Raw genomic sequence first — 14,906 nt, forward strand, 5'->3', positions numbered from 1 at the left:
GGACGAGGGCCACACCACCTGTGTCATCACATCTCAGATTTGTTGTAATGTCTCCTGCAAGTCCTGAGGTTGTTAAGAAAGTATTGTTTTATGTCCTTCCCTTCTGAATAGTTGGAATGATGATTATATAAACACATTTGGTCATGAAATCCTCTTATTGCAGAACAATTAATACTTTCTGCAACAACAGGATTTTGTTAAATCCTCTGGCCCTTCTTAGGACTTTTATGGAAGTAAGTTTCAGAGGTCTTAAATTTGTGTATTTGTGTATGCACACACATATACATGTGACATCTATGTGTGTAAATACACGTGCACACACGTGATATATATATGTGTAAACCCACACGCACACACGTACACACGTGATATACATGTGTGTAAACACACACGCACACATGTGCACACACATACACATGTGATATATATGTGTAAACCCACACACACATGTGCACACGTGATATACATGAGTGTAAACCCACACGCACACACATGCACACGTGATATACGTGTGTGTAACCCCACACGCACACACGTGCACACGTGATATACATGTGTGTAAACCCACACGCACACACGTGCACACGTGATATATATGTGTGTAAACCCACATGCACACACATACAATGAAGACAATACTGGTCACAGGCATTTGCAGGATTTAATATTTTCAACCCCTTTATTATTATCTCTGCGCTGTGTTTTCTTTTGTTATTTCATTCATATTTATCGTCTCAATATTGATCAGAAGTCAACTCAAAACAGATTTTTAAAACTAATTGTCAGAAGTCTTAGGGTTTTTCAAGTCTCTTGATAAAAATAGCTGAATGAGTGACTTTTTGCATAAATATTAATTGTTGCAACATGAAATGTCAAATATTTTCCAAACTGTTTACAAACCCATTGTTCCATTTGTGATATTCTGGAAACATCTGCCCGTTTGCACAGTGGATTTGGTAATGTCTCAGGTCAGAGGACACGTGTACTGAAGACGCTTTCTAGGTCATTCTGAATTTCAGTTTCTCCCACGTTTTCTTTACGTTTCAAAGCTGACGATGCTGGGTGAGGTCATCTCTACTCTGGGATGAGGAGATTCTGTTTCCTGTCTCACAGTGAGTCAGATGCTGCCAGCTGTGGCTTCTGATAGAATCAGTACTCATCGAATAACTAACAATAATGACCGTGCTGCTAACCATCTGGGGAGCACTTACAGGCAGGGGTGACCCCATGTGTTGTCTGTCAGAGGCTCTCAGGGTGACGACACTCCTGTCTTCCAGGAATGTGGCTGCTGGAGGCTGTCAACTGAGTCTCTTCCAGGGACGTCTCTTACCCTGACAAGTCACCTCATCCCCCGAGGTCTATGCCCCTCGCTGTAGAACCCACCCCCCCATGAACCTGATGACTATTCTGAGTGAGGTGGCAAAGGCCTGGGCACCAGGCCTCAACTCAGGAAAGCCTGAGGCGCCCTGTGGGGCTGGCCCTGCCCTCCCCTGCAGCCACACCACACCCCTCACCCCTCACATGCCTTGTTCCTGAGGCTATTCACCCCCAAAATTATTATTCTCCTGCTTCCCAGAGCCTAACCTATACCTACTCTATGCTGGGAGCTCACCAACCACGGTCCGTGCTTGGTCCCCTCTGTGCACATCTCACGCGTGACTTAGAGGTTTTCTCAATGCAGACACTGTGGTGCCCATCTGAGAAGTGGGAACTGGATTCACTACCACAGGCCCCTAAGGCAGAGTGAGGATTGAAGACGGGCAGCTCTAACCCACAGCTCCTCCCACCACCTCATGGCACCTGCCCACTTCGTCTCCAGAATTGCCTTTACGGTCTTTCTGGAATTTGCCAAACACAAGAATCAATGATGATTGCTGGAGAATTTGTATATTAAAAAGTTAACTTTGCTGACTTAAAGAAAGAGGTAGGTATCAATTAGCCACAGAGTTGTAGGTCCCGGGAGAAGATTCTCTCTACAACCCCCGCCTGACTTAATCAATTTTCTATGAAACGCACCCAGAGAGGCCGGATTCCTCCACAAGACCTGGGTGTGCTTGACAAGCCCCTTCAACTGTGCGCGTTCCAATTTCCTAACATGGTCAGTAACGATATCTACTCTCCGGGGCTGTTGTAGGGATTAGGCAATATATGTGCTCATCTTTCTCTCTCTTTCAAGGAGATCAGGAAATGTTATTTTTATTTTATTTTATTTTATTTTTATTGTTAAATCATAGCTGTGTACATTAGTGCAATCGCCTGTACCCATTCTAAGATGTGCCATGGATGTGGCCCCACCCATTACCCTCCCTCCACCAAAACCTCCAGGAAATGTTATTTTTAATCATCGACTCAAATTTATATGACCAAATAAGATCTGTGGCCGTTCTTAACAATTTCCACTAAATAAAAATTGAAGTGCTGAAATGTGCTGCGGCAATTCTTGGAAATGTCTTTATACAACCAGCTTCATCAGAAAGGTAGGAGCAGGCAGAAGCCCCTCCGGGGCGGCCCGGCGGTTTCCCTGGGAGCGGCCCTCCGGAGTGCAGAGGAGAACGCTGTCTTCACAAGCAAGAACAGACATCTGATGAACAGAAACCAACTCTGGATTTTTGTGGTACAGCAAGTAACGCTTGCTCCAGTTGAAGCAAAATGCCGCCATTGCTTGACAATCCTGGAAATTTAAATCATCTCTCATCCCGAAGAGTTCTCACTAACACCCCTAGTACTCACTGTACCGCTCCTGTGCTCAGGCATGAGGCATGTACACTCACCAGTCAGGGGGGTCGGAGCAGGGGAGGAGCTGAAGAAGACAGGCTGTGTGTTTATGATTTGTTTTTGTTTCACAGTTTCTGTGTAGAGCAGTGGGTTTTCTTCAACCTCTTTCATGAGGTAGAAGGAAAGGACTGAGAAATTCTCCTGCAGTAATTTTAGGTCACTACACTTATTATGTAGGAGCTGGTGTTTGATCGAATGACCAAAAATGAAAAAACAGCATTAAAAAAGTCTATTGCATGTTTTTAGTTCCTTTGTAAATTCTCTCTCCAAAGGCAAGATTTGCTTAGTCACAGATGTCGAAGGGGTTTCAATCTGCAGCAGCACATTATGAAGGAAAGCATTAAGTCCAGCCCAAAAGGGAAATAAAATCTACAGTGATAAAATGAAAGTTAACGTCTAAACGATGGAAACTAGATGCAACCTGGAAAGTGCCACCTGTAAAGTCTTTGTGGCATAAAACACGGACTGAAGGTTTCAACCTTCATCATGGAAAGTTTCTGCAGAATTCCAGAAGGCCTGGCACAGACTCCCCAGCTGCTCTGCCTGGACCAAGGAAAGCCAGCTGCTCTCTAGAGGGAAGGAAGCCACGGAACGGCCCCTGTGTGGTCGCTCCTCTTCATGGCCAAGCGCCCCAGGCCTGCTCAGCCCCGTCTGCCCTGGGTGATGATGTGCGGTGACTTTGCCACTTCTGTCTGGTCCTAGAAGAATCAACACAGTGCAAGTCCACACTTCGGTATTACTTTCCCTTCTCTCTCTCTTTTTTTTTCTCTGTGCATCATTCCCCAGCCCCCTGCAGGAGAAGGAAAGGGAGATGAAGGCCGGGGAAAGGTAGTTCACAAATACTGTTCTCTGTTTGCCAGGCCATCTTAACCGCTGTGTACTCTCCCAGCACAGAAAGCCTGCTGGGGAGTTAAGTTGTGGAGGCCTCTGCAGCGTCCCGGGTTAGGGGAGCAGGACCTGAGAACAACACACGTTCACGTCAAAAGCAGCTTCTCCTTCCTGCACACACAGATGCCTGGTTTCTACTGCAGAAACTGTGAAAATCCAGAGTTTAAAAAAAATGTCCTTTCAGATTTCTTTATAAATCTAAGTGGTACATATTTCCAAAATATTCCTTTTTTCTAAAAGTAGAATGCATGCAATTTCTAATGAAAACAATCCCCGAGAATCTGTTTTTGTTTTTAGTTTATAGATCTGGACCACAGCTATTACATGTGACACTTCAGAAGAAAGAGATGAACCGTGTCATTCCTCACTTTAGAAGGTGTCGAGAGGTCAGCTCAGCCATTCCTGGCTTAGGAAACATCATCACAGATAAACTTCCTATTTCCAATGTTTTTAATGTTTTATTATTCATTTTATATATATTTTTTCTTGTTAGTAAAATATCAACAGTTCCTGAAAATAGTCTAAACAATGTAAAAAGATTGTGATTTCACAACTAGACTATATTTAAGACATGTAAATGTCATCTTATGTTTTGGTTTATTCCAGTGGCTCCGTTATATCCCAAAAATCTTGGGTATAAGCAGCCTACTGACTATACACACAGCCCGCAGCCCCACACAACAATGCGCCTCTGTGTGTGTTTCCTCCACCTGAACTCCTGGGGAGTCCAGGTCGTGTCCAGTGTTGAGACCCCGAAATTTAAACAGAACAGCCTCATGTCAATACAGCAGTGAGTTTATTTTTCAGTCGGGATCAGGCTTCATTTGGGCCTTCCCATCTGGGGTGCTCACTTCTCTGTGATGCTGAACACTCACCATTTGGGTCTATTCTAGTCCACGGATGATCTTTCTCAAGCTGTGCTGAGTACAGAGATGGCTTCTGACGGCTGACACAGAGCAGCTTTTCCAGTCTGAGGGGAAAGCAGTTCATCTGGTGACCGTCTAAACAGAAGGTGGAAGGTGGATTTTCACATATTTCACTGCAGGGTGGAATCTGGGCCACTGAGGTTGAGATTTCTCGAAGGGGCAAGGTCACATGTCAAGCTTTATGAAAAGTCAAATAACAAAACTCTCAGGTGTCAGACCTCCTGGCCTCTAATAGCACTGGCTTCGCTGGAGATGCTCTTTTCTCACGGTGGGGTTCCATCACTGGCCCAGAGGGGAGAGCATTTCTTGTTTGCATTTAGTGGTTTCTAATTTACTTTGCATATTTAGAATTACCTACACACCACAGTCACATCCAGAGAATTCTGGCTGGGATATCTATTCAACTTTTCAATTTGGTATAAAGTTATTTTGAACTAGAATACACCATTCAGATAAATAAAACTGAATTTGGGCCAGAAATAAAGTGTAGCGGTAGAAATTTTACTCTGGATTTCATAGAAGGAACCTTAGGAAGGAACAGTACAACAAACACTTTATAGGTTTTAAATAAAGCAATCTACTATTTGTATAGCATTCTATTATTTTTATGAATAAAGAAAAATATATTTATAGTCCTTACTTAAATATGGGCATGTGTTTTTAAAGGGAAAACTATGCGATTTTGTTGTAAAACAGTAAGGCTGAGGAAAAAGATATTAATGATAGTTTTCAAAAAGGATATGCAGAAAAGAAAAATTTGTAAAAAAAAAATGACAAAGGCATTTTTCATTAAATTCAAGTAATAGTGTCAGAAAAAAATCTTAGTGATCTAGTTAGAAAAACGTAAGTACATGAAAATACAACTGTAATATTTAATTCACATTTATTGGAGCAATTTTGGAATTCAGTGCAGACCAATTATTTTTCATATTCTTTATTTCTGTAAAGGAACCCAACAGGGTCATTGAATTTCCTATAGTGTGACTTCCCATCTTTGCTGTGTCTGTCACTATGAAGAAATCACTTCCTTCAGCTCCCAGAGGCAGCAAAGCATTTAAAACTGCCATAGTTAGTTGGGGAAAAATATGTTTATTATCTATAAGGGTAAGGGTATGCTCATTAACTATTTCGGTTACTTGCACAGGCTGCAGAGACCCACAACACCATTCACCCCTGGAATGCAGTTCCAGAGTGAGAAAAATTGTTACCAGATTTTTATAATGTACAATTATATTGTTTTGGTTAAATTCTATCAAAGGAAACTAAACGTTTTCTGATGACGAATTGCAAAAGTCAATACAGAAGTTACACTAAGTTCTGGAGAACAGATACTACTGTCGAGCTTCTTTCATCAGACTGAAATCATTGGCCATCGCTGCAGACCTCTTCGTAATGGCTGCAGTAAGATGAAGCTACCTTGGTTCAGACAACAGAATTAATCGTCTGGAGGAGCCTTAACTTGGAGCAAAATTTGACGCTAAATCTCTGAGAAAATTAATTTTGCACATTATGGGATGATTCTTCAGTCTGTAGCAATTCCCATGACAATAACCAGTGCGCTCTGCAAGCCACATATAAACCAGGAGGCTGCAGCTACCAAGGCCAGGAGGGGTCCCTAGGGAGAGCAGGGCCCCTCACGCCCACCCGAGGTGCTGCTAAGGTCTCGGCAGGTGTCCCTGACTGAGGCTTCTTTGTCTCCACTTCAGCACCTACCAAATCAGGAATAAGACTGTGCTTCTGACACCACTTACGGGTCTCGGAGAGAAGTGGGTAGAATGGTGCTGGTGCCCAGGTGGCCCTGATGTCCTCATAGTGCTGTGTATCAAAGCAATAAACTCCAGAGGACAGGGCAGCGCTGGGGAATAATCATTTGTAAATTAAATGTAAATTAAGACCCAGTGCAATTTCTTCATGTCCTCTCCTAAAAGCCATTTCTTTTGAACCCGCAGGACCTATTTGATAGTATGTTATAAAAAGCTTTAATGACAGCAGATCCTCTGTAAGCTAATTTCTCAAGGGACGGCAACAGACCCGTCAACATCTGAAGGTGGTCAAGGTAAGGAACGAGGCTTCCTGCGCTGACACACATGGGTGTGTGTCCGGTCTATGAGAATTAGGTCACCTTAAAGAGGGGGTCAGTGCAGGGAGGTGGTGAGGCTGGGGAGACTGTCAGTGCAGGGAGGTGGTGAGGCTGGGGAGACTGTCAGTGCAGGGAGGTGGTGAGGCTGGGGAGACTGTCAGTTCAGGGAGGTGGTCAGGCTGGGGAGACTGTCAGTGCAGGGAGGTGGTGAGGCTGGGGAGACTGTCAGTGCAGGGAGGTGGTCAGGCTGGGGAGACTGTCAGTGCAGGGAGGTGGTGAGGCTGGGGAGACTGTCAGTGCAGGGAGGTGGTGAGGCTGGGGAGACTGTCAGTGCAGGGAGGTGGTGAGGCTGGGGAGACTGTCAGTGCAGGGAGGTGGTGAGGCTGGGGAGACTGTCAGTGCAGGGAGGTGGTGAGGCTGGGGAGACTGTCAGTGCAGGGAGGTGGTGAGGCTGGGGAGACTGTCAGTGCAGGGAGGTGGTCAGGCTGGGGAGACTGTCAGTTCAGGGAGGTGGTCAGGCTGGGGAGACTGTCAGTGCAGGGAGGTGGTGAGGCTGGGGAGACTGTCAGTGCAGGGAGGTGGTGAGGCTGGGGAGACTGTCAGTGCAGGGAGGTGGTGAGGCTGGGGAGACTGTCAGTTCAGGGAGGTGGTCAGGCTGGGGAGACTGTCAGTTCAGGGAGGTGGTGAGAATGGGGATATTGTCAGTGCAGGGAGGTGGTCAGTGTGGGGAGACTGTCAGTGCAGGGGGGCGGTCAGCTATGGAGGTTCTACTGTATTTATGAACTATTGGTCATATGCTTTAAATTGTTATACCTTAAGTTCAGTGGATTAAGTTATGGAACATGAAACTGTTGGAAGAATCGTATAAATTATGTCCAAGGTGTCTAAGGTCACTTTGTGGGATCTACTCTGCTTTTATTTTTAAGTTCAGAAAACAAATTCATGGAGTTGGCCCCTAACTTGGGCAAAATATTTTAATTATATATCTGCATGTGGTGGGCCACTGTCACATAGATACAGGGATTATCCTCTGGGTTATCTGATTTAATTTTCAAGTTTTTGATGTACATTCTTTCTTTTTTCTTTGAAAGGAATAACATAAAGTAACTTTTATTAAAGCATCGAGCAATTTCCCTATTTTTGGTCATATGCTTTCTAATGACTCGATTTTTTAAAGTTTTTGCTAACTTTTATATGATATTGGATTTTAAAATTCCTTAACACACCTCACATCAAGAGTCAGGGTCCACGTATGCCCCCCCCCCTGCACTTCCACTGGAATCTGAGTACAGCGACGGCCTGACTGATGGAGGGTGGTAGGTGGATACGGCCAGGTTCTGGAGCCAGATTCTCAGTACCGTCATCGTGCACTTCAGGGAGACCCAAGAGGAAAGGAATCAAAGCCCTTCATCCTCAGCTGGGCTCCACCAACCCTGAAGAGGGAGCAGGCAGGGTCAGTAGCCATCCATCCCGAGCCTCCCCACGAGCCCCATCTGACACCCTGTACAGCTTTCAAGCACGTCCCACCAGGCCCTGCCCTGACCACACAGCATATTCAGAAACATAATTACAATCTTCCTTCTTGTTTTCAGCCATTGAGTTTTGAGGCTGTTTGTTTTGCATTCATGGACAATCAGAGCAGAACTTCGTAGTGGAAAGCAGGGGGTAACACAATAAACGCCTAAAATCCGGGCATTGGCTTTGGAACGGGATCAGGCAGAAGCCACAAGGGCTGGGAGATGCATTTCAGTAAGATCCTGAGGCCCTCAAAGGTCTGGAGTCCAAGGCCTGGAAGCTGTGCTCTGGGGTGTAAGGAGGAGGATGCTGCAGAGAGAACCAGGCCTTTGACTGCCTGGTGGCTGGGGGTGGGGTGGGGCACTGGGCTTCTATGGCCTCAGGTGACATGGCATTGGGAGACTGCTGCCTTGGCTCTTTCAGGAAACTTGCTTTTGGAATCCAGACACCATGCCAGGGAAAGACCAAACAGGCTGTGAAGAGGCCACTCAGAAAGAAACCAAGGTCATTGTCCTCTGCTGCTGGGCAGAGCTCCCAGCCAGCCTCCAGCTCCACCTGCCTGCCCATGGGTGGAGACAGCTTCTCAGTGAAACTCTCCAGCCCCACCCCAGCCCCACCCCCTCCAGCTTCACTCTTTCCTCCCCAACCTCAACCCCTGTTCCCCAGCCTCACCCCTCCAGCGTCACTCCCCCAGTCTCACTGCTGCAGCCACCCCACTTCACACCATGGGAGAAGACGGGCGTCCTATGCTGAGCCTCACCCCAACCACAGACTTGGGAGCAACATGCCCCCCAATCTCTTCATTTTGTACATTTCTTTGTTTTATTGTCTTAAACTACAGCATTTCGGGGGGGTGCTTTTTTGTGTGTCAATAGGTAACAAAATAATCTTTGTAATGAGGAGAAAATCATTGTATATTTGAACATTTTCCTTAGTCTTAAATTCTATTTCCACGATTTCCAACTTGTCACACGTGAGCTAGCGGCCTTGTTCCCTGACATTTGTCCAAGGATAATCACAACACCGCGAATCCAGGAGAGACCAGAGAGAATGTGGTTGCTATTTTAAGATAAGCTTGAGAGCACTGTGTTGTAGGACCCTGAGAGACACGCGGAATCACAGGTACCACGGAACCACTAGTGTCTTTAAATACAGCTGGGCAGGCATGTGTGCCAGTGTGTGTGTGTGTGGGGGGGGTGGTATACGTACTTATTTATTTAATACCTGTCTATCATATGATGCCTCCTCTTTATAATCTACAGCAGGCCAGGAGTCTACAATAATAGTATCAGTGTTTTCACCAATTAGGACTAACTGGCATTCAGCCTAACATTATTAATGTTGATTCCAAGATCAATATTTTGATACAACTGCTGTTACTATTCACATGTGTTGAGTTTGCCTTCTGAGATGTTTGGCTTTCTTTCTGCTAAAAGTCATCTTTTCTTGGTAAATACCTTTAGAATCTTAAACAAGAGAGGCTCTTGAACTCTTCGGGGTAAATCAATCAAATTTGGCTTTTACGGTGTGGTCGCACGGAATGCAACCTGGCGGCCATTCCAGCCACACCATGTGACCAGTACAGAACCAGTCTAGCCAAGCTAGTTTCAGAGCTTTGTGTGTGGTTCAAGCATCATTCTTTAAAAAAACAAATGATGGGTAATTTGATAATATTGAAAATGACGTTAAGAACCACCGCAACTATAGAGTCACAGAGTTAAAGTTGAACAAGGTCTTGCTAGAGACAGGGCATTAAAGTGCTTCTCATGTGTGAAGTAATTTAATTCTCAGAACAACCTAGGAGTTGAGCCCTTTTTTTATTATCTACATTCTGCATAAAACTAAACTGAGGCACAGAGGTTAAGCAATTTGATTAATTTTATAAAACCAGGCTCGGCACTCATAGCTCAGTGGTAGGGGTGCTGGTCACATACACCAAGGCTGGTGAGTTTAAGCCTGGCCCGGGCCAGCTAAACAACAAAGATAACTGCAACAAAAGAATAGCCGGGCGTTGTGGCAGGCAGTCCCAGATACTTGGGAGGCTGAGGCAAGAGAATCGCTTAAACCCAAGAGTTTGAGGTTGCTGTGAGTTGTGACGCCATGGCACTCTACCGAGGGCAACACAGTGAGATTCTGTCTAAAAAAAAGGAAAAAGAAAAAGTTTATAAAACCAGTAGGTGATTGATCCAGGATCCAAAACCCCATCCTCTCAAACCTAAGAATGTGGCATTTAAGGATTCACACCATGTGGGGCCCCCAGGTATATTCACCTGGTACCTTTAGCTTAAACTAATAACAAAATTAGTCGTAGCACTCGGAGTTCCTCTGACATGGGAAACAATAGGTAATTAAGTTCTGCTTTGTGACTATATAATTTTATAAATGTCTTTACAGCATCTCATATTTCATTATAATTATTTATGGAAGCTTCTATCTCACTGAAATGTTAGCTGTGTCAGGAATAGGACCTATTCAAAGCTAGCACAGTGTGTGGGTAGCCTTGTACCTGAAATATGTACAACGTTTAAATAAATTCAAAACAGTAAGCAAATGAGGCCCCAGAGCACGTGCAGGTTTGCCTGGGTGTCAGAGGCGGCTCCTCACAGCTACCTCTCTGAGCCGCACACGGGGGTTTCTCACCACCTCCACCACCACACGCCTTGCCCCTCTTCCGGGGACCCCAGCAAATGTCATTTCCTTCTTGAGGTTTGGTGCACACCTAAGCCAGGCTTATTTTTTTTTAAGAGTTTATATGCAGGGCACATTTGCAATAAAATTCAAAGCTGGTAAAGAGGAGTTGCTTTTAGCCAAAATAAAATAAAATAATACAAAAAAAGCAGCTTGCCTGGGTTATGGTAAGAGCACCCATCTTGCTTGGTTCCCTCCTCTTCCCCTTCTGCCCCAGCGGGCCTCTCCAAGGTGGGACCACCCTTGGTAGAGAAATCTATGGGGAAGGCGAGCAGATACAGGAGCGATGTCCGAGCAGAGAGGCTGGACCTCCACTGATGGATCTGCAGAGCTGGGCTGGGGCAAGTCACTGCAGGGAGGGTGGAAGGGCCTGCAGCACAGGGGGGGTGACACAACCCCCCTGAGGAAAGGACTGCTTACAGCCCTTCAGGCCCTCCCACGTGCTGTGCAGGGCACTGTCTAATGACCAGCACCTCCTGCCCTCTACAAAGCCCACTGCACTGGGGTTATCGGTGCCGTCAGGCACTGGGGGTTCTTTGTACCTAGATTTCACAGCAAACCTGTGTTTCATTCTTCCCATCTGTAAAAGTTTATACACCTTTCTTTTCCTATCTGCTCAAAATGTAAGCGCAGAAAGGTAACTTTCAAAGCCTATCAAAGGTGCAGCATGAATCTTTGCCCTCTCCCTGTTGGCCTCGACGCCCTCTTCTTGCTATCTGGATTTCTTGATTTTGTTCCAGACCCAATTAGCAGCCCCTCTAAGATCTGCTGAAGGTTCAAGGGTCCCTTCCCTGAAGCTTTCCTGAGAGTTAGAAATCGGAGGCAGACAGGCTCGAGCAGAGCTGCATTGAGGGGCAGGGTCAGAAGACAGTGCTGATGGTGAGACCCCATCAGTACCACAGGGGGTCCGGCAACCCCAGGTGCCCAAAGATCTGGTTTCAGGAGCAGCTGCAGGGCTAACGCCAAACACCTCACACCTTGTGCTGCTGAGGGAATGAAAGACGAGTTTCTCCCTGGCCTAAATTTCAGATTGCTGTTACAGCTGGGATGCTGTGTGCACTGGCAGGCACGCAGACCATTTTTCTTTTTGAACAAGTAAAAATGGATCCAGAGAAAGGAGGGAATCCAAAAATAGGATTCAGTCATCTAATCAGAAAGAAATCCCACCAGCCTGGCAGGGCTCACCTGTACAGTTTGCTTACAACGTTAAAGAAAAAAAAGTTCTTTTATTTTGCCTTTGCTTCATTCTTTTGGAAGACCCCCCTCTAAAGTGTTAAAAAGAGATCACATTTTATGTGCCTGACGTCTTTTAAAACTCACCCCATATTATCTGAGGGGGAAAAAAAGGAAGCTGGAGGCTTTTTCTGCAAAAAGGTGTTTAATGTTATGCTCCACACAAGAGCAACAGCAATTCCAAAAGTAACCACCTCTAGATGAAGAAACATAATTATCAACTAAGCTGTTTTGCAGTGATTGAAAAGACAGGTTAACTTTGTTGAATTGTTCTTTAACTACGAAAATGCCTTTAAGTATTTAAGGTAATTTCTAAAATGTTTTTCTTATTAAAAAGATAGTTTGGGGGGCTTTCTGGTCCTCTGGTTCACCAGACAGCGGCCTCTTTTGTGCAGTGTCAGCCGCATCCCCAAGGCACCCTGGTGACAGTGAAGGTCAGAATAAACGGCTTTGGTCGTATTGGGCGCCTGGTCACCAGGGCTGCTTTAACTCTGGCAAAGTGGATATTGTCGCCATCACTGACCCCTTCACTGACCTCAACTGCATGGTCTACATGTTCCAGTGTGATTCCACCCATGGCAAATTCCATGGCACAGTCAAGGCTGAGAACGGGAAGCTTGTCCTCAATGGAAATCCCATAACCATCTTCCAGGAGCGAGATCCCACCAAAATCCAGTGGGGTGAGGCAGGCGCTGAGTATGTTGTGGAGTCCACTGGCATCTTCACCACCATGGAGAAGGCTGGGGCTCACCTACAGGGGGGTGCCAAAAGGGTCGTCATCTCTGCCCCTTCTGTGGATGCCCCCCCATGTTTGTGATGGGTGTGAACCATGAGAAGTACGAAAACAGCCTCTGCATTGTCAGCAATGCCTCCTGCACCACCAGCTGCTTAGCCCCCTTGGCTAAGGTCGTCTAGGACAACTTTGGCATTGTGGAGGGACTCATGACCACAGTCCATGCCATCACTGCCACCCAGAAGACTGTGGATGGCCCCTCTGGGAAGTTGTGGTGTGATGGTCACAGGGCTTTCCAGAACATCATCCCTGCCTCAACTGGTGCAGCCAAGGCTGAGGGCAAGGTCATCCTTTAGCAGAGAGAGAAGCTCACTGGCATGGCCTTCCAGGTCCCCACTGCCAACATGTCCATCATTGACCTCACCTGCCATCTGGAGAAGGCTGCCAAAATGACATACCTTTAGGAAAAAACAAAGAAAAGGCCTAAGATGTGCTGAAACTGGCAGCAGCTCAGCTAAAGCAAGGGAAAGATTGGTCACCTTGGTCTCAGCCACTGTGGACAACAGCAGCCTGACTTTGGTGGGTTGCATGACTGCTCCTCGGTGACAGCTTTGTTGGCATGCTCCGTCCTCTCCAGAGATAGGAGCTACAGCGGGAGTAGGAGCTTGGCACAAATCTCATAAATAACACAGAGGAAACTTCTCCAAGTTCCCCTGAGGTTTGGTGGGTGCTAACTGGAGAAGCACCTGGTGGTAGACAAATGCTCCCTGAAGAGAGGCCCTCTGACAGCCGAGAGCTGCTCAGAAACTTGAACCTCATTTACACACCAGTTTCAAAGCCCTGCAAAGCATGAAACACCCTCCAAATCAGTTGTCGAAGAAAACCCCATGACTTTCTGTTCTGTGGCATGACTCAGAATGGGATATTCACGTAACCCACCAGTCAGCTCTGCATTTATAGGGATGGAATCAGTGTCTGCTGAATGAAGGCTGAATGAGGTTGAAGTTTCTCCCAGTCTCTAGCTAGCTGTCAACAGAGATGAATCCAAAATTCTTTCAGTCTAAAACCCAGGGACAGCTTGGAGACACCGTTTCTCCTACGCTCATGTCTTTGAGCTCACGAGTCCTACCAGTGTCCATGGGTCTCTTTGCCCCTAAGAACTTCCCTTCTGGGACTCAAAGTGCTGGAACCAGGACTTCCCTGTCCTTGGAATGCTGTTCTTCCCAGATGCTCTATGTTGAAGGAGGACTTAAGGAATGTGTCCTGCAGCAGCTTCTAGGAATGTCCCTGAGAATGTGTCTTCTCCACTTGCTTTTTTTTTTTTTTTTTTCCAGTTTTGGCTGAGGCTGGGTTTGAACCCACCACCCTCGGTATATGGGGCTGGTGCCATACTCCCTGAGCCACAGGCACTGCCCCTCCACTTGCTTTTTGTGTCTCCTTTTGTGTTTCTTGGAACATGAATGTGATGAGGTGCTCCAGGCGCCTCTTTAGACCATGAGAGTCAGGGCCACACCCTCAAGACCGCATAGTCTGAGTGTCTCTGTATCTTGTGGAATGGAGCTGCCCTACATGGTCTTGGCCACCTATCCACTGGTTTTTATGTGATGGAAACGTCATCAACAATAAAAACGTTCAGTCTTCTCCAAGCCCCTGTGGCTTTGATCTCTGTGACTCTGTGAACTAGATCCTCCCTGGGGAATCGTCCATCTTAGTTTGTCCCCCTTCTTTCTGGTTAAACTCACCTGGAGAATCCCAACTCTGGTCAGAATCCCATCGACACCCCATTGTACCTGTGACTCAGTCATGGGATGGGAAGACTCACCTCACCTGGAGTCACAGCCCCAAGTCCCGGGGGCCATGTGGCACCCCCAGCCCGTGGCATTTCCGGCTTCTCCTCTCTCCTGGAGGCTCAGGCAGGAACACTCCCCACACGTGTGCGCACATGGTTCACAAACCAGCTTCACACTTCACTGAGAAAACGGAAATACAGTAGAAGCCCGTAGCTAACCCCTTCCCGGCACTGGCCACCTCCACTGGACCTAATTCTCACAGATGGACACGTACCCCA

General features: G+C 46.4%; 1 pseudogene across 1 annotated transcript; it reads left to right on the forward strand.

The window, feature by feature from the left end:
* Window positions 1-10,429: 10,429 nt before the first annotated feature.
* Window positions 10,430-13,302, forward strand: LOC128572636 (glyceraldehyde-3-phosphate dehydrogenase-like; annotated as a pseudogene). The gene is made up of 2 exons (XR_008376216.1): window positions 10,430-10,444; window positions 12,501-13,302. The product of XR_008376216.1 is annotated as a glyceraldehyde-3-phosphate dehydrogenase-like (transcript).
* Window positions 13,303-14,906: the final 1,604 nt, after the last annotated feature.

This window comes from Nycticebus coucang, chromosome 20, assembly GCF_027406575.1.
Source record: "Nycticebus coucang isolate mNycCou1 chromosome 20, mNycCou1.pri, whole genome shotgun sequence".
Lineage (NCBI taxonomy): Eukaryota > Metazoa > Chordata > Mammalia > Primates > Lorisidae > Nycticebus > Nycticebus coucang.